General features: G+C 41.8%; 1 long non-coding RNA gene across 1 annotated transcript; it reads left to right on the forward strand.

Annotated features, from left to right (window-relative positions):
- Positions 1 to 1,034: 1,034 nt before the first annotated feature.
- On the forward strand, positions 1,035 to 5,587 carry LOC141583920 (uncharacterized). Its single transcript, XR_012516754.1, has 3 exons — positions 1,035 to 1,134; positions 3,989 to 4,209; positions 5,186 to 5,587. It is a non-coding gene; the product is annotated as an uncharacterized LOC141583920 (long non-coding RNA).
- The last annotated feature ends 12,993 nt before the right edge of the window (positions 5,588 to 18,580 follow it).

Genomic DNA, 18,580 nt, shown 5'->3' on the forward strand with positions numbered 1-18,580 from the left:
CGTGGTGGCTCACGCCTTTAATTCCAGCACTTTGGGAGACTGAGGTGGGTGGATCACATGAAGTTAGGAGTTCGAGACCAGCCTGATTAACATGGAGAAACCCTATTTCTACTAAAAATACAAAACAAATTAGCCGGGCATAGCAGAGCATGCCTGTAATCCCAGCTACTTGGGAAGGCTGAGGCAAGAGAATCACTTGAAGCCAGGAGACGGATGTTGCAGTGAGCTAAGATCACGACATTGCACTCCAGCCTGGTCAACAAGAGTGAAACTCCATCTCAAAAAATAAAAAATAAAAATTAGCCAGGGGTGGTGGTGGACCCCTGTGGTCCCAGCTACTTGGGAGGCTGAGGTGGGAAGATCACTTAGGCCAGGAGATTGAGGCTGCAGTGGGCTGAGACTGTGCCACTGCACTCCAGCCTGGTGACAGTGAGACTCTATCTCAAAAACAAAACCAACCAAACAAAAAAACCACACAGTAACAACACCTTCTTCCACACAATGAAGACCATATCATTATTTTAAATTTTGGCTTTTATTTCAGGTACATAGGTCTCATCTCTCCCATCTACACTGTAAATTCCTTTTTCCAACCTAGCTGGACACTCATTAAACATTTGTTTAGTGAGGGATAATGGCAGACTCCTATTTAAATTCAACAAGCAACAGCAATAACAACAACAAAAACCTGGCTTCCATGACTGATAAAGGAGCATATCATCCTCTTCTCTACTGAAGTTCGGGGAGGATGTATCCAGCCAGACGTCTTTATGCCTGACTCTGGTGACTTATCCCACCAGCTTTTAAGTGCTAGAGCCAGGACGCAGACTTAGCTTTTCTGACTCCACATTCAGTGTTCTTTCCAGGACAGTACGTGTAAGAGAACAAACATCTGGGTCCTCCAATAATATTGGGAGGTGGGGCTTTGGGGAGGTCATGAGGGCAGCAGAGCCCCATAGTTACTCACCATATGAATGGAAATCTACAACAGATGACGTTATTTCTTCCAAGATGTAACAGTCTGCCAACTGTCCCACTGCTCTTTTCAAAAGGAAGAAGACATTCACTATTTACCCCCAGAAGATCTGGCCTGGGGAAGGGAAGAGAATGACTAACGGCTTATGAGAAGACGTCGTAAGTCACTTATGTGGTTAACTCCAGCAGCATTTTGCTCAGGCGTTTCCTAAATCTTGCAGCCAGCGTCCATCTTTCCCAGCATCATGAGAGGCAGTAGTCAGGAGCATGGACCATGGAGTCTGCACACCTTGGTTTTGATTCAGGTGCCTCCTCCTACAAGCTCAGTGGTCTTGGGCAAGTAACTTCCCCTTGTTGAGCCTCAGTTTCCTCATCTCAAGGAAATCTACGTTACAGACTCCATGGCGAGGCTGCTCTGAAAATTATGAGTTAATATCTATCAAGTGCCAAGAGAGTGCCTGGCTCATACGAATACTGTATCATGTTTCTTAAGAAACAAAAAGAACTTATTGTTTGTGGATTTTGTTTTTCACAAAGGCACATTATGGGAAGATGGATTTTGCTGTTTTCATTCACATTTGTTTTACGATCTTTTCACTGTACTACACACAGGTCTAGTTCTTTCTTGTAACTGCTCCATAGCATTGCATGGTGGAAGTATATTTGGCCATTTGACTACAAATGCTCATTTAGGTTGTTTCTAATTTTTTGTTAGAGAATCAGTATTTGATAATGCCCTCATATATTAAGTCAAGTTTTTTTTTTATTGTAAATATGCATTGCTAAGGCTTATTTTAAAAATGCTTTGCTACGTAAAGTCACAGATCTAATTTTATATTTAGTCATCAATAAACGTTTTTATAAATTATGTATGAGAAAGAACATTAGGAAAATGTTGCTATTGCTTTCAAAATAAGCATGTGTTTTACACAGACATGGTTTAGGGGAGAATACCTCATCTAGCTGCATCTAAATGCTGATGTGTCACTAAATCCCTAGCAAATGCATTTTTTGGAATAATCTTTTTAGATTATTATAATAGTTTATATATATAAAATTATATATAAATATATAACATATTATATATTTATATATTTAATATATATTGAGAATATATATTTTATAAATATTATATAAAATATAATATATAAAAATATTATAATATATATTATATTCTCTCTATATATAGATATTCATCTCTATATATAGATAGATATTCATCTCTCTATATATATATCTATATATATTGATATTCATCTCTCTCTATATATAGATAAAATATATATCTATATGTAGAGATGAATATCTATATATATAGATAAATATATATATATATCTCTCTATAGAGAATATAATATATATATTATAATATTTTATATTTTATATAATATTCATAAAATATAATATATATTATATATTCTTAATATATATTAAATATATAAATATATATTATTTATATATATTTTATATATATATATAGAGAGAGAGATGAATATATATATAGAGAGAGAGAGAGAGAGAGATGAAATCTCATTCTGTTGCCCAGGCTGGAATGCAGTGGTGCAATCTTGGCACACTGAAGCCTCGGTCTGCTGGGTTTAAGCAATTCTCCTGCCTCAGCCTCCCAAGTAACTGGGATTACAGGTGCCCAGCACCACATTCAGCTAATTTTTGTGTTTTTAGTAGAGATGGGGTTTCAGCATGTTGGCCAAGCGTGTCTTGAACTCCTGACCTCAAATGATCTGCCCATGTGGGCCTCCCAAAGTGCTGGGATTATCATGGTCTTACAGTGTGTTTTCTCCCCCCACCACTTTTTTTTGAGATGGAGTCTCGCTTTGTCACCCAGGCTGGAGTGCAGTGGCATGATCTTGCCTCACTGTAGCCTCTGCCTCCTTGGTTGAAGCAATTCTCCTGACTCAGCCTTCTGAGTAGCTGGGATCACAGGCATGTGCCAACACGCCTGGCTAATTTTTGTATTTTTAGTTGAGATGAAGGTTCATCATGTTGGCCAGGCTGGTCTTGAACTCCTGGCCTCCAGTGATCTGTCTGCTTCAACCCCTCAAAGTGCTGGGATTACAGGCATGAGCCCCCATGCCCAGCCTAATATTGTATCATTTTAATGCAATCTGAAATTCTTTTTTTTTTTTTTTTTTTTTTGAGATGGAGTTACCCAGGCTGGAGTGCAATGGCACGATCTCGGCTCACCGCAACCTCTGCCTCCTGGGTTCAGGCAATTCTCCTGCCTCAGCCTCCTGAGTAGCTGGGATTACAGGCACGCGCCACCATGCCCAGCTAATTTTTTGTATTTTTAATAGAGACGGGGTTTCACCATGTTGACCAGGATGGTCTCAATCTCTTGACCTCGTGATCCACCCGCCTCGGCCTCCCAAAGTGCTGGGATTATAGGCGTGAGCCACTGCGCCCGGCCAATTTTTTGTTTTCTAATCTCTACTTTAAAATTTTCACTTTGTTCATGAATTCATACTTGGTGATGAATTTCATTTTTAGAGACTTAAGAGAAGATTTTTAACAATATGACACAAACACATACTCTTACAGTGAAATCTTTATCATGTAGAACACAGTCTATCTTTGTCTAAACTCCTCCTAGTGAAAGAAATAGGTACATATCCTACTGCATTCTATTAGGTGTAATATTTACTTTTAGGTTTTGCTTGTTTTTTTGAGTGTGTATGTACATTTGAGTGTGTGTTTCATCACCAAAGTAACTCTTGCTCATTTTTAAATATTAAAAAAAATTGACAGCAGGATAAAATAAAATAAAATGAAATGTTAAATCCTTTTCCAGTGCTTCCCCATTTTTCTCACCAGTGGCTGCTCCCAGTAACTGCTTGGAGCTTGTCAGGAAACAGAAGGCACTCACAAATGGGGTGGTGGAAGCAGGTTTCATGAAGGGTCTATTTACAAAGGAGGGGCAGGACTAAGAGAAACTAACACGGGGCAGTGGAGTGCCCTGGGGAGGCCACAGCTGCAGCTCCTTACCCTCTCCTAGGCCTGAAGGAGCACGGGAAGAGTGGCTACTAACCCGGCAAGACCAGCCAGTACAGAAAAGGTCCCTGGAGAGCAGCCCAGCCCCGGGGAGAGGAACCCCGCTACTGCCCACCCTGAGGCCTGCCTAGGAAGAGTGAGGAAGAGTACCCCGTTTCTTCTCCTCCCGGCCTCCCAGCTTCTGCCAATTTCTCCCATCAGCTAGGTCCAGCTGGAAGTCAGAGGGTAAGAGAGCCTGTGGGTGCCTCCCGTGGCAGCCAGAGAAAGCCGGGGAGAAGGGATCTGGAGGGAACTAAAGAAAATCCAGGCAGGTGGCTTACCCACAGAGTCAGCGATGCCAGCCTCTGACGGCTGCTTCCCACATCACATGCATTGGCAGATTTCTCTTTCTGTTTTGGGCAATGGCAGCCTCCCGTACATAGGATGATCCCCTAAAGAAAAGGACTGGCAGGCTGGGTGTGGAGGCTCATGCCTATAATTCCAGCACTTCGGGAAGCCAAGGCGGGTGGACCACCAGAGGTCAGGAGTTCGAGACCAGCCTGACCAATATAGTGAAACCCCATCTCTACTAAAAAACACAAAAATTAGCTGGGCGTGGTGTCACCTGCCTGTAATCCCAGCTACTTAGGAGGCTGAGGCAGGAGACTCACTTGAATTCAGGAGATAGAGGTTGCAGTGAGCCGAGATTGTACCACTGCACTCCAGCCTGGGCGACAGAGTGAGATTCTGACTCAAAAAAATTAAAGGACTGTCAGGGGAAATCTGAGCCTGGGATCTGAGCTTCCCAAATTGAGTCTCTAGCCAGGGTGCCACAAAAGGGGAGATCTGAGCAACAGACGTGGCCAGCGGGAACACTGTAGTATTTAGAGCCTGACTCATCAAATCCAGGTGGTAATCCCTCAGATCCTTGGGCCACCAAGCAGAGATTCATGAAAGAGTGCTTACCTCTTCATTAAGGCATTACAAAACATTTCCTTTCTGGGAATACAATGCTTGGGCTGGTTCAATCATATTCAGAACCACAAAATGGCTTTTGTTTAGCTGTAATCCCTTCCCAAACTTGTATCATCTTGTAATGTTAATAGAGATATTAGAAAACTGTATATAATTGCTTGTGTTCCCAAGTTTTTGGCCATAAGATGCTGAATTATATCAAAATTGCAACTTACTTTGGTTTTACTTTCAATGTATTATTTTTTAGTCTTACCCATGGAATTGATTACAAAAGACATGAAAAGGTCAATGACTTATAAAATGGACCATAAAACGCTTTGGCTGAGCTCCAGGAGTTGGGAGGAGAGCAGAGCACCGACACAGAAATTCAACTCTTAAGAGAAAGCATCGATCCCAGCTGTGGCTAGAGTGCCACTGTTGTCTTCGTCGTCACTGAAAAGGTAAGTGGAAATCTGGAAATCTTTGTTTAGTGCTGCTGCAACAAAATATCACAAACTGGGTGATTTACTTCTTAAATAACCTCTTAAAGACCCCACCTCTTAATATCATCACATTGGCCATCAAGTTTCAACACCTGAATTTTGGAGGGGACATGTTAAAATCATAGCACTGGGCTTAGGAGAGGATTCAAGAAAGCCATTGAAGCAATGTGGAGGTAAATTAATTGTCGTATATTCTCAGCTTAGAGTCTATACTTTTTTTTTTTTTTTTTTTGTGATGGAGTCTTGCTCTGTTACCCAGGCTGGAGTGCGATGATGCAATCTTGGCTCACTGCAACCTCCGCCTCCCCAGTTCAAGCGATTCTCCTGCCTCAGCCTCCCGAGTAGCTGGGATTACAGGTGTCCACCACGCCCAGCTAATTTTTGTATTTTTAGTAGAGACGGAGTTTCACCATGTTGTCCAGGCTGTTCTTGAACTCCTGATCTCAGGTGATCCACCCACCTTGGCCTCCCTAAGTGCTGGAATTACAGGGGTTAGCGACCACACCTGGCCTAGAGTCTATACTTCCAGCTGGTTAGCAGATTTGAATAAAAGACAATCCTAAGCATCTGGAAGGAGTAAAACACTACAACCTACAACGAGATAATTAGAACTTCTCTGAACTGTGTGTCTTCCCCACTCTGCTTGGCATGGCCCTCAAGCCCGTCAACCCCTTCTCAGGGCTTAGTTCCTCAGCTCTCTGTGGTCCTATTAGTGAACAATGGCAGATAGGCTGTCCCCAGCACAAATAGAGACCTACATGCCACATGTGCAGATACTCAACAGTTTGAATGCAAACCAATCAACGATTACAATATGTTCTGCAAACAAACTTTATCTTAATTTTGCTTCGTTTTAATTTTTATCAGTTTTATTGAGATATAATCTACATAGCATAACATACATCTCTTTCAAGTATACAGTTCAAAGAATTTTAGTATATTTACAGAGTTGTACAATTATTACCACGATCTGATTTCAGAACATTTCCATGACCCTACAAAGAAGCCTCTTGCTCATTAGCAGTCATTCCCAGTTTTCATGCCCAGCTGTAGGCAACCACTCATCTGTTCTCTGTTTCTACAAATCTGCCTTTGCTGTACATTTCATATCAATGGAATTATAAAATATGTGGTCATTTGTGTCTGGCTTGCTTCACTGAGCATCAGGTTCTTCCACTTTTTAGTGTGTTTAGTGCTTAATTCTTCTTTATTGTCAAATAGTACGCCATTATATGCATAAACATTTTGCTTTCTATTTACCAGTTCATGGACATGTCGATTGTTGCCACTTTTTGGCTAATGTGAATAGAGCTTGTTTTTTTCTTTCTTTGAAACAGAGTCTCATTCTGTCTCTCAGGCTGGAGTGCAGTGGCGTAATCTCGGCTCACTACAACCTCCGCCTCCTAGATTCAAACAATCCTCCTGCCTCAGCTTCCCAGGTAGATGGGATTACAGGCATGTGTCACTTCGCCTTGCTAATTTTTAAATATTTTTTAGTAGAGACAGGGGTTCACCGTGTTGCCCAGGCTGGTCTCAAATTCCTAACCTCAGGTGATCCACCTGCCTCAGCCTCCCAAAGTGCTGGGATTACAGGAGTGAGCAACCACACCAGGCCAAACTGTTTAGAAGTCTTTGTAGGAACATAGGTTTCCATTTCATTTCATTTCTTTTGGGTGGGTAGCTATTCACAGAAGTGGGATTGCTGGATCACATATGAAGTCTGTGTTTCACTTTTTGAGAAACTACTAACCCATGTTCCAGAGTGGCTGTACCGTTCTCCATTTCTACAAATGATGTGGAAGGTTCAGATTTCTCCACATCTTTGCCAACACTTATTATTGCTTGCCTTTTAAAAAAATTATAACTATTCTGCCAGGTAAAAACTGGCATCTCATTGTGATTTTGTCAGTGCGTGTTTCCGTAGCGACATGATGTGCAGCATCTTTTCACGTGCTTTTGACCGTGTGTGTATCTTGGGGAAAATGTTTATTTAAATCTTTTGCATTTTTTAAATTAAAAAATTTATTTTTAATTTATTAAAGGTAATTGTAAATCCATGCAGGTGTAAGAAATAATTCACAGCGATCCCTTGCCCAATTTCTTCCAAGGATGACATATTTTATCATATCATAGTCAAGATACTAACAACGAATCAATCTCCCAGGCTTACTCTCGTTTCTCCTGATTTATTTGTACACTTGTGTGTGTGTGTGCACGCGTGCAACATGTCTACTTAGTTCTGTGCATTATTATTTTTTTTTTTGAGATGGAGTCTCCCTCTGTCACCCAGACTAGAGTGCAGTGGCATGATCTCGGCTCACTGTAACCTCTGCCTCTTGGGTTCGAGTGATTCTCCTGCCTCAGCCTTCCAAGTAGAGATGCCGCCCACCTGGATAATTTTTGTATTTTTAGTAGAGAGGGGGTTTCACCATGTTGGCCATGGTTGGCCAGGCTGGTCTTGAACTCCTGACCTCAGGTGGTTTGCCCGCATCGGCCTCCCAAAGTGCTGGATTACAGGGGCAAGCTACCATGCCCGACGAGTTCTATTCCTTTTTGTTTTTATCACTGATACAGGTTTGTGTATCTGTTACCACAATATTCAGAACAGGTTTGTCTCCACAAGGGTCCCTCCTGTTGAGTGTTATAACCACACCATCTACCTTCCCCACCCGGCTCCATTCCATTCTACCTCCTCCCACTCCACCGTTCCCAACCTCTGGCAACCACAAGTCTGCTTTCCATTTCTATAATTTTGTCATTTCAAGAATGTCACATAAATGGAATAATAGAGTATGCAATCTGAGATTGGCTTTTTTTTTTCCTGTTAACATAATTCCTTGGAAATTCATCCAAGATGTTCATATATCAATACTCCGTATCTTTTCATTGCCAAGTATTTCATGGTAGAATGTTCTATGGTTTGTTTAACCATCCACCCGCTGAGGGGGATCTGAGTGGGAAGGACATCTGAACTGTTTCCAGGTTTTGACAATTGTGAATGAAGCTTCTATGAACAGTCCTATGCAGGTTTTTGTGCGAACAGAGTTTTTATTTCTCTGAGATCAATGCCCAAGAGTGCAACTGTTCAGTCATAGAGTAATTGCATGTTTACTTTCATAAGAAATTGTCAAACTTCCTTAGAGTAGCCCTACCATTTTAAATTTCCCCAGCAATGTATGAGTGATCTATTTCTCTGCACCCTGGCCAGCGTTTGATGCTGTCACTATTTTTTATTACAGTCATTTGCATAGATAATATAATGATATGAAAGCTTATTATGATTTTAATTTGCATTTTCCTTGATGGCTATGATACTGAACTTCTTTTCATGTGGTTGTTTGGTATCTGTTCTCTTCTTCAGTGTTTTGGCTTATGCCAATTTTTCATTGAGCTACTTATTTTGTGAGAGGAAGTCTCATTCTGTCACCCAGGCTGAGTGCAGTGGCATGATCTTGGCTTGCTGCCCCCTCTGCTTTACAGGTTCAAGAGATTCTTGTGCCTCAGCTTCCCGAGTAGCTGGGACCACAAGTGCACACCACCACGACTGGCTAATTTTCATATTTCTAATAGAGACGGGGGTTTCAGTATGTTGCCCAGGCTGGTATTGAACTCCTGAGCTCAAGCGATCTGTCTGCCTCGGCCTCCCAAATTGCTGGGATTACAGGTGTGAGCCACCACACCCGGCCATAGTTAGCTACTTATCTTTTAACCATTGAGTTTTAAGAGGTCTTTATATATTCTGGATACAAGTTTGGTATCACATACATGATTTGCAAATATCTTCTCCCAATATTTGTGTTTATTTTTACTTTCTTCATGGTGTCTTTTGACATACAAAAGCTTTTAATTTGGATTAAGTCTAAGCTGTCATTTTTCTCTTGTTGCACGTTTTTCTGGTATTAGATCTAAGAAACCGTTGCCGGACCCAGGATCATGAAGATTTACTCCTATTTCTTCTAACATTTTTAGTTTTAACTCTCACATTTAGGTCTGTGAGAAATTTTGAGTTAACTTTTGCATGTGGTGTGAGGTGTTTTTGCTTGTAAATACTCAGTTTTCCCAACACTATTTGTTAAAAATACCTTCTTTCTCACTACATTCTGTTGGCACCTTTATTGCCAATCAGTTGACCCTAAGTGTACGCACCTGCTTCTGGGCTCGCAACTTTTATTCTAATCATTGATCTACGTGTCTGGTACAATACTGTCTTCATCCCTGTGGTCTATCCTTTTATTTTAACAAACACACTGTTAGGATCCCCTGTAAATGCAGATTCTAATTTAGAATTGCTTGATTCCTTGAGTTCTGTTTTAGAATATTCAATGGCAGCCACACGCTCCCAGCCCGCCCGGGCCTTTCTCCTTCTCTTCCACCTCCCAGCTCTGTCTCATTGTGTTAAGAGCCTCCTGTGCACGTGTGGCACCCCAGCCCTATGTCAGAGGATGATGGCTTTATTCTTTAAATACCTGCCAGCTGAGACTATCCTTATGCTCCTAGAGGCCTCCTTCTGGTTCTTGCAGATGGACTTTTATGTCTTAGAGTCAGCAGTAATACATTAGATCCTTGTCACCCTTGAAATCTGTCCAGCTTCTCCTCCTGCCACATCTCCCTTCTGCCTTCAGCTAGAAGAAGACTCTGCTGAAGGCTCATGTGATTACATTGAGTCCATCCAGATAATTCAGGATAATCTCCCTATTTTAAGGTCAGTTGATTAGTATCATTAATTATATCTCCAAAGCCCCCTTTTCAGCGGGGCTCATGCCTGTAATCCCAGCACTACGGGAGGCCCAGGCAGGTGGATCACTTGAGATCAGGAGTTCGAGACCAGCCACGCCAACATGGTGAAACCCCATCTCTACTAAAGTATAAAAATTAACTGGATGTGGCATGCGCTCGTAATCTTAGCTACTTGGGAGGCTGAGGCAAGAGAATAACTTGAACCCTGGAGGTGGAGGTTGCAGTGAGCTGAGATCGTGCCACTGCATTCCAGTCTGGGCAACAGAACAAGACTCCTCAAAAAAAAAAAAATTCCCTTTTCCCATGTAATAGAATGTATTCACATGTTCCAGCGATCAGGGCATGGACGCTGTGGAGGACCATTCTTCAGCTAATGGCACTGGGGCTAGAATTACTAAATTAGTGCTGCGATTGAGATCTTCTGTAAACACTTTTAGTTCACCTTCATTTTAGAAGATTATTGTCACTAGCTGTAGACTTCTAGCTTTTATAAAGATATTCAATTGTCTTCTAGCTCCATCATTTCTACTAAAATGTCGACGAAATGTCTTATTGTTATGCCTTTGAAGGTAACGTTTCCCCCCATGCTCTGTGCCCACCCCACTACTTTTAGGATTTTCTTTTCATTTTTGGTTTTCAAGAGCTTTATCTTGATGTGTGTATGTGTGATTTTCTTTGTGCAGAACGTCTTAAATCTGTGAGATAGTGTTACCTATCAGTTTTGGAAAATTCTTTTTGGTTCTCTCTGCAAATATTTATTCTCCTCTATTCTCAAAGAGCTTTAAGTATTATTAAGTGTTACACAGTTCCAGTACATACCACAGGTATCTTTTCCCCTTTTTTTTCCCCTTTGTGCTTTAAAATCTGAATACTTCCTACTGTTGGTCAGTTCACCAGTCCTTTCTTTTCTTTTTTTTTTTTTTTTTTTGAGACGGAGTTTCGCTCTTGTTACCCAGGCTGGAGTGCAATGGCGCGATCTCGGCTCACCGCAACCTCCGCCTCCTGGGTTCAGGCAATTCTCCTGCCTCAGCCTCCTGAGTAGCTGGGATTACAGGCACGCGCCACCACGCCCAGCTAGTTTTTTGTATTTTTAGTAGAGACGGGGTTTCACCATGTTGACCAGGATGGTCTCGATCTCTTGACCTCGTGATCCACCCGCCTCGGCCTCCCAAAGTGCTGGGATTACAGGCTTGAGCCACCACACCTGGCACCAGTCCTTTCTTTCACTGTGTATTGTCTAGTCTCGAACCCACCTGTTAAGTCCTGATTTCAGAGATTGTCCTTTTCATTTTACAGTTTCATTTAATTTCCTTCTTTAGGTTTAGAGTCTTTGGTAAGAATCTCTATTGTTTGTTTTCCTCTATTTTTCTTGAATATATATTAGTTATTTTAGAGTTCTTCTCTGCTGTGAGTCTGCTTCTGGTGTATATTTCATTCCCTCTAGGACTCAATAGACTCCATGTAATCCTTTTCCCTGGCAGGCCTTGTAATTTTTAACTGAGATCTGGACATTGTCCATAAAACATTGGAGAGGCCCAGTTGACGGTGCTTTCCTCCAGGGAAACTTCACCCTTCCCCTTGGTAAGCAGTTAAGAGTCGGGGGTACTGAGTTTTGCTTTTGCTCAGTAAGAGACTGAGCAGACACTACTCTGGGTTGCAGTTTTGGCACAGCTGTCTTTGGTTCACCTCTCTTCTTACACTCACGTGCTCTAGGGCTTTCCACTGAGGACCTGACGTGTACACTGGGGGTTCCTGTCCCTGGCAGGTCATGAACTCTAATCTTTGTCTTATCATTAAGGCTGCCAAAAGCTTTGCTCTAGTTTTCAGCTGAGGTGTTTATTTCTGCATCCTTTCCAGCTGTCTTGAAGAGAAAACAGTTCATGTTTGAGGCCCTTCAATTGTGTCACTCCAGCTGCATAAAACTTCCAGGAAGTCTACAGGTTTCTCTACCCATCAGAAGCAGCACTCTCCTGAGGCAAAGCCTGGGCTTTTAGCCTCTTGCTCATACTTAGGATTAATCAATTTCCTTTAAGAAAAGTGGCTGTAGAAGGTCGGACATTACTTCATGGCTCTTCTCTCTGAAATTTTATTACCATTCTTCCTTGTTGCTTTAGAAACTGTATCATGTCTGTAAGCAGATAATATGTACGTTTAATCTAGCTTTTCTAGTTGTTCCTGGAAGAATCATTGGTCTTACATGAGAAACTCTGCCCTACCTAGAAGCATAAGGCCAGTGAGTGCTAGAGGTGTTATTTCTGACACATATCACTTTTAGTTGGGTGTAATGAGACATTTTTAGACTATCTAGTGTGCTTTATTACCAGAAATCAAAGGCCTAAACACCTTCTATTTCCAATTTTTCTTGATAACATGTTTCCTCTGAAAACATGCTGCTTTTGTATATATTTTATTCTGATGTGAAATACAATTTTAGACATGGAGTGCTTATCCAATTACTTTTTAAAATTATATTTATACCCTTTCAAAATATTTAAACAGGATAAATAGGATAAATTAAAAGTGATGAGGCCAGGTGCAGTGGCTCACACCTGTAATCCCAGCACTTTGGGAGGCCGAGGAGGGCAGATCACCTGAGGTCAGGAGTTCGAGACCGGCCTGGCCAACATGGTGAAACCCCGTCTCTACTAAAAATACAAAAATCAGCTGAGTGTGAGGGAGCATACCTGTAATTCCAGCTAGCTGGGAGCCTGAGGCAGGAGAATCGCTTGAACCTGGGAGGCGGAGATTGTAGCGAACCGAGATTGTGCCACTGTACTCAGCCTGGGTGACAGAGCAAGACTCTGTCTCAAAAAAATAAGAAGTGATGAGCTGAGCAGACACCAAGATTTGCAATAACTGTTACAGATGGTCTTACTGACGTGCTACGCATTTTGCTCTTCTCAATGAACAAGACAGTATCCATTAATAATATAAAAAAATGTGAAAAATTACAAATAAAGCACTTCAAATATATTTGAAAAAGTAGACATCTGTATTTTTCCATCTGGAATACACAGGATAAATGTCTACAAGTCTATGTCTAGTCTTCTAGATAAATATCTAGTGACTTTATCTTGGATCATCTGGAAAAATCAATTATACATAATGTTTTTCAAAGCTGTGGTCGGTCACATCTAAAATCATTAAGCATAAAATATCATAAGAATCTATAACTGAATACCCAGTATAGATGATTTTGAAATTCTACTTTTTTTTTTTTTTTGAGACAGAGTGCCCCTCTGTTGCCCAGGCTGGAGTTCAGTGGCATGATCTTGGCTCAATGCAACCTCTGCCTCCCAGGTTCAAGTGATTCTCCTGCCTCAGCCTCCCAGGTAGCTGGGACTACAGACACGCACCACCATGTCTGGCTAAATCTCGTACTTTTAGTAGAGATGGGGTTTCACTATGTTAGCTAGGGTGGTCTCGATCACCCGACCTCACAATCTGCCTGCCTCAGCCTCCCAAAGTGCTGGGATTACAGCATGAGCCACTGCACCCAGCTGAAGTTCTACTTTTTAATAACTAGGTAGTTCCACTGTACTCCAGCTTGGGCAACAGAGGGAGACTCTATCTCAAACCAAACCAAACCAAACTAACAACAAACAAACAAAAACTAGAACATGTATTAAGTCATTAAGTCATTATTCTTTCTCTTATGAGTGACTGTGTTTCTGCCTTTTTACATGTTTTGATATCTGCATGTTTCAGATAGGAGTTATCTGATTAGTCATGGCGTTTTCCTAAAACTGCCTATTTTTAGCTGGTCTTTTTTTTTTTTTTTTTTTTTCCTTTTGGAAATCTGCCATCTGCAGTGATCTCAGAGGAGGGAGGGCCTGTTCACTTGAGAATATGTATTTCGGGCAAGATGGCGGGTTCCTGGCAGGTTATAATTTCCACTGCTGGAGACCTCAGACACTGAGTGTTCAATTCCTTTTTGGGGGAGACAGAATCAAGGGTAGAACTTGGCAATTACATTTAAAAGATCAACAGATAATGAAGTGCTGCTATTCCAGTGAGGAGACAAGCACGTCTAAAAGTTATGTTTATTTGCCATGTACCTTTGTTACTAATATCAGCGATTGCTATTTCACATCAAGTAGCAAGAAGGTATATCTATGTCCATCTAAATACTTATGAAAATCATGACAGTATAGTATGTATGACAGCAAGTTTGTCATGCTGTTTTTTTCCACCACGGCCCTCATGGAGGATGTCACTTATGTGAAGGACACAGGCTCGTGAGAGTACTGTGAAATATAAATATCCCAGCAGGGTAGTTGCAAGTCCCCCGTTTCTTTCCTTACTTAATAAAGCCAGCAATATGCAAAGGAATGGGAGTAAAATTATTATTGAAGAAACTTTGACCCTACTCTAACTTTAAAATAAATACAAAGGAATCCATTCCAAACGGACACTGCAGTGTTAAGCATTTTCTTATGACGTACTTCCCAGGGATAGAGACTTAGCAGTGGATCAGGATCCTTCGATTGGGAAGAGCTCCATGTGATGCATCAGTACCATTCCACAGGCGCTCCTCTCTTACATGTTAGCTCAATGTCACCCACCAGAAGCAGTCTTCCCTTGCTCCCCCTTCCCATTTCTAAGGAGCCACTCCTTCCATTGATGCTCCTCTCTCCTCTCTGTTCCTCTGCAGCACATACATGTTTCTACCATTCCCTCAATCAATATAACTTCATTTTAGGGGGATGACTTGTCTGTTTCTTTTTAAACTATACGCCCCCTCCAAACAAGGGCCAGGTTAAAGCTATTTCTCTTTGTCCAGCTGTTAGCTCACTGCCTAGAATATAATAGTTGTCTTATACGTGATTCTTGATGAATGGGAGCAAGATTTAGCAGCTTCCAGTCACTGAGAGTTAGAGCCGGAGACATGCTCGCTAATGATATGGACATCCAATACTGTCAACATTTCAATGATTTAGTTTGGCTGGTGGAATTTTTGTTCAAACAAAAATGAATTTAGCATGAAATGTGGGTTGGGTTTACGATAACAAGCAGGAAAAGAGTCAAATATTTTAGTGGGGAAAAGTATTATGCTAGATTGGCTTCTATTCTTAATTGTTGCTGTGCACAGGTACAGGAATTGAACGAAAATAAACCACGAATAAAAACTGAAGACAAAGAAACATATAATTTGCACACGGCTCTTTGAAATTTGGTTTTGAAGTGGGATGAGCTTCTTCCATTGCAGTTGAAGTGCCAGGGCCAGTGCTGTATGCATAGAGAGGGGTCATGGCTCAGGAAATGTCAACAGAGGCATTATTCAGAAGCATCTCAAAACCCACCTGCAGTTAAATGTTAGACCACATGAGCTTTCACTGATAGGGGCACTGTTAAACTTCCTACCAGAAAAGATGAATTCTTTTGGGAAAATTTAGTGAGGAATCAGTCTAGATAAACTTCTAGTAGCATTTCAAGCCACTTTGAGAAAGTGGCTCAGGCAGTCAAAAAGTCTTCCCTGTAGGATAGAGCAGTCTAGAATCCTCACTAAGGTGTCTTTGGTAGGTTGTGGGAAGAAGTGATATACGGGATATACCTTGGTAGTGTTTTCAATATCATATGAATTCTCAACCACAAGAGATAGCCAATATCATCAGAGTAAGTGATTCGCACCTATGTGGCTACAATCACTAGACCATCACAAACTCTTTAAAAACCAGTACAGGCCAGGCGTGGTGGCTCAAGCCTGTAATCCCAGCACTTTGGGAGGCCAAGGCGGGTGGATCATGAGGTCAAGAGATCGAGACCATCCCGGTCAACATGGTGAAACCCCGTCTCTACTAAAAATACAAAAAAATTAGCTGGGCATGGTGGCGCGTGCCTGTAATCCCAGCTACTCAGGAGGCTGAGGCAGGAGAATTGCCTGAACTCAGGAGGCGGAGGTTGCGGTGAGCCGAGATTGTGCCATTGCACTCAAGCCTAGGTAACAAGAGTGAAACTCCGTCTCAAAAAAAAAAAACAAAAAACCACTGCAAGGGATCTCACAATGTAGCTGTTAAGAACACAAAGTCTGAAACCAGACTGCCTGAATCATGGCTTGGTGACTGTCTTAGTCCATTTAGTGTTGCTATTAACAGAATACTTGAGACTGAGTCATTTGTAAAGCGAAGAGGTTTATTTAGCTCATGGTTCTGCAGTCTGGGAAGTCGAAGGATGTAGCCTGGTTTCTGGTGAGGGCTTTCATGCTGCTTCATGACATGGCAGAGAAGTCAAAGGGGAAGCAGATACACGGGAAGACCCAATAGGAGAAAGAATCTCACTCTATAACAACTGCTGTCATGGGAATGAATTCACTCCTGAGAGAACTAATTCTGTCTTACTGGAGAAAGAATTCACTCCCTACTATGGGAATAAAACCAAGCCGTTCGTGAGAAATCTGCCCCCAGGACCCAGACACCTCCCAATACCACCACAGTGGGGATCAAATTTCAACATGGGTTTTGGTGGGGACAGACAACTCATCCAAACCACAGCAGTGATTCCACATTGGAGATCCTCCACATGTTGCTTAATTCTCTGTGAATCAGTTTCTCATCTGTAAAATTAGGATAACAAGAGTGTCTATCCCATAGGGCTGCTGTGCGGATTAAATAAGTGAATATAGATGAAGTGCTTAGCATGTTGCATGACACACAGGAAGCACCATAACAATGCTAGCTATTTTTATTATTTATCTGGGATAAGCGGTAGCAGACACATAATTGAAGGTTCAACAATTGATAGATTCCTGCTTGTAGGTAAACATACAGTCATAAGCATGAAAAAAAAAATCACTAATACTGTATAAGTGTTATGACACAATTAAGGTTGGATTATTATTGAAAGAATCTTTTAGAAATCTTATAATTAGAATAAATGGTCACCCCCATGGTTATAGAAGTTCTGTGGAAATTCTGGCTTCCTACTGAAGTACGGTTTTTATTTTTATTTTTTTGAGACGGGGTCCCACCCTGTCACCCAGCTGAAGTGCAGTGGCATGATCATAGCTCACTGCAGCCTCAACCTCTCAGACTCAGGTGATCCGGCCTCAACCTTCTGTGTAGCTGGGACTACAGGTGTATGCCACCATGCCTGATGCATTTTTTCTTTTTTAATTTAGAAACAGGGTCTCATCACATTTTCCAGGTGATCTCAAACTCCTGGGCCCAGCTGACCCTCCCACCTTGGCTTTCCAACATGCTGGGATTACAGGGATGAGCCAGGTTTTAATTTTTTAAATTTTATCTTTTTAAAATATATATATATATATGGAGGTCTTGCTATGTTGCCCAGGCTGGATTTGAACTGCTGGGCTCAAGCAATTATCCTACCTTAGCCTCCTGAGTAGCTGGGATTACAGGCATGTGCCTGACAACACTAAGGGTTTTTTGTGCAGATGCTGTTGTTTCTCACACATATTCAATTGGTGCCTGGAATTACTTACTTATGAGTCTACCAGAATACCTGAGACTGAGTCATTTATAAAGAGGAGAGGTTTATTTAGCTTATAGTTCTGCAATCTGGGAAGTTCAGAGGCATAGCCTGGCTTCTGACGAGGGCTTTCATGCTGCGTTGTGACATGGCAGAGAAGGTCACCCATCTACAATACTGTGCTATCAAAATAATATAGGAGGATATACTTTTTTCTTTATAAAAGCTGACTCTCCATAGATACATAATCAGCATGTCATTAAAATATTATTTCCTGCCTGGATTCTTATAAATCATAGTTCCACATGTAGCATGCATATAAAAACAATGGTATTACGATTATCTAGTTCTGTGTAATCAATCACCCCAAAACGTGGTGATGTAAAATCGCCACCATTTTACTATGCTTACAATGCTGTGGATCAGGAACTCAAGCAGGGCAAAGTGGGATGGCTTAGCTTTGCTACCCAAAGTTGGAAGTTTCAACTGGGATGACTTGAATGGCCAGAGATGTCTGGGACAGCTCAGTTGGGGCCATCGATCTGGGGCCTCAGCTCTTCCATAGTTGGTGTCTGCTGGGGCTGGAATGTCTCCTTCACTCTTGTGTCTGGTTCCTGGGTTGGGCTGCCGAGAACAGCTGGGGATTGGCCAGCAGTACTGTCTGCACACCCACTCCATGTGGCTAGCTTGAGCTTCCTCACAATATGATGATCCCAGAATAGTTGCACTTGTTACATGGTGGCTGGCTTCCATGAGGCAGAATTGGGAACTGTGAGACCTTAGGTCTGCGGCCCAAACTCCTGCAGTATCCCATCAGTTCTATTCTCTTGGTCAAAGAAATCACAGTGCCTGCCCAGAGTCAAGGAGGTGAAGAGATGGATTCTACCTCTTGATGGAAGTGTGGCAAGGTCATATCATAGAAATGCATGTGCACAGGAGGTGCGGTGGCAGTCATCTGTAGAAAACAGTAGTTGCCACAAACACAGATTCCAAAC

Source organism: Saimiri boliviensis, chromosome 3 (assembly GCF_048565385.1).
Source record: "Saimiri boliviensis isolate mSaiBol1 chromosome 3, mSaiBol1.pri, whole genome shotgun sequence".
NCBI lineage: Eukaryota > Metazoa > Chordata > Mammalia > Primates > Cebidae > Saimiri > Saimiri boliviensis.